This window comes from Mytilus californianus, unplaced genomic scaffold (assembly GCF_021869535.1).
Source record: "Mytilus californianus isolate M0D057914Y unplaced genomic scaffold, xbMytCali1.0.p SCAF_11, whole genome shotgun sequence".
Lineage (NCBI taxonomy): Eukaryota > Metazoa > Mollusca > Bivalvia > Mytilida > Mytilidae > Mytilus > Mytilus californianus.
In genome coordinates, this window is record NW_026262593.1 from 15,694,787 (window position 1) to 15,697,140 (window position 2,354).

Genomic DNA, 2,354 nt, shown 5'->3' on the forward strand with positions numbered 1-2,354 from the left:
GCCTCTTATATCGCTAATAGGAAAAACAAATATCTACCCCTTAACGATTCATATTCTGAACTGCCATAACTAGACGGTTAAAGTGTACCATAGAATTTTTTTCGTGGTTGGTTTTGTGGATCAATACAGTTATATAGATTTAGAAACGCAGATAAGTGTTTAATGAGATTTTCCCTGAAATGATTGCCTTGAGAATAATCATGAATTACGATTGAGTGACAATGGAATATTGAACCACAAACCTGAGTTTACTCTTTTTCGTTTCTTTTTGTACGCATATAACCGTGTACAAGATTAAGAGATATTAAAACATATATGTTTGAATTGTTAAATTTGGTAGCTAAGGTGAAGGGGGTTATATCCACTAAATTACATGTCAATGTTTTATGATCATATATATACCATCAAGTGTCACCAGATTGTATAAGTAAAAGCGGCAACAAATACATCTGTTAAGACTCTTAATATCTGAAATAATTTGAACATGAATTGATATTATGCTGGATGTTCATATATTAAAGGAACAGTCATATAGTCAATACTAGAAGCAACAGCGGTACACTATACACTAATTCTTTTTATAGAATACATCATTCCCCTCTCCCCATTGACCCATACAGCAATCCATTTACAGAAAAAGCTTGCGATTAAAAATTTCAATATTTTCTTTAAAACATGCGATCTAATAACGATGGTTTACACCCAATACATCCATTCCCCAATTGCACCATACACCATTTCTAATTGTGTGGACAACATTCTTCAATACATAAAACAACATTCCTCTTTACATGGTACACCCTGTATTTATTTTTTTAGGAGTTTACACAATTCCAAGTCTGTACTGGTGTAATGTGAAATGTTGGAGGTTTTAGCAGAACATTTTATTTAGTAATTGCTCTGGAACAACTTTATGAGGACAAAAAAGATAAACATATTTGTACTTTACTGCGGAAGAATGGTTGATTGATTTTGTTCACTTCACGTCCAGTAGCTAACTTTTTTGTTCATATTCTAGACCAAATTAAAAATCAATAAAGTAGGTAGTTTTGGACAATTTGGTTGAGCGGGATAAAAGTTGTGAACTTCGACTACTACTTTAAAATTACGGCATGTTGGATAAGGAGCAGAATGTATGCCTTGAAACTACAACCTATGGACCCCTCAAAGAGTAGTTTTTAACGATCAGACAATTTGACACTTTTTTTCCTCTGTGCACGTCCCATCCTGACGTGACTGTGTATGTATACCCGCTAAAGCAATCGTTTACTGCCGGGCGGGAGAGATCCATAGGGTGATTATATATCTATACTTCAATCAACCCTTATGATCTGGATGAATGACTTATTTTGTATAACCGTTTAAGCGGCTATATCAACTAAATATTTTTTTAAGTGGCCAATAAGCATTTGACAAAAATGCAAAGCAATGTTAACTAGCTATTTTGGTGTATGTGCATGATTTCGAGCGGTAAACAGTGGGTACCTATTTTGTCGAATCAACTCCTCCTACATATTTAAACCCTGATTCCTGAAACTTCACAAACGGTATGTTATACAAATTAAAGTAGTGTGACTACTGTTATAGTATTGTTTATGCCCTTCTAAAAAATTGTAAAGTAAGTTATGTTTCTGCAAAATTTCAAAAGACGGTATCGATTTTGTGTAATAAACTTTGCTTACAGTTTTCAATCACATAACTCCACACAAAGATTGTAAAGATATTGAAGTTTTGTATCGGTAATGAAATTGTTTATGGCTTTTTTTTAATCTTTGATTTCTTTCTTTTGTTGAGATTTTCATTTTTGATTTTTGACTCCTTTTTGCTTAACGTCCAGTGCCAAATATATAATGGATATCTAGCAACTAACACAATATGTCGGTTTGACCCTCTGCAAGACATGTTTTGTAATGATGAAATAAATTTTAGGAATATTCAGGAAAAGGCGTAAAAGAGACGCGAAGGATACCAAATGGACATTCAAACTCATAAGTCGAAAAACAAACTGACAACACCATGTCTAAAAAATAAAAAGACAAACAGACAAACAACAGTACACAAAACAACATAGAAAACCAAAGACTGAGCAACAGGAACTTATGAACACAATATCCACATCAAATCTAGTAAGAACTGTCATAAAATGACCAACTTTGTCACTGCAAAAGACTGGAACGACATAAACATTTCATCAACCGCTTGCCACATCGAAACAGTGCATAATGATTAGTTTACTAGAACTCTTCATTGTTTTATATGGGGTTAGTAAGCATCTCGTATCTCCTTTAACAAGGTTAACCTGTACGACTTTCATAAACAAAATCACTGAAAAATATTGAATCATCAATCATACA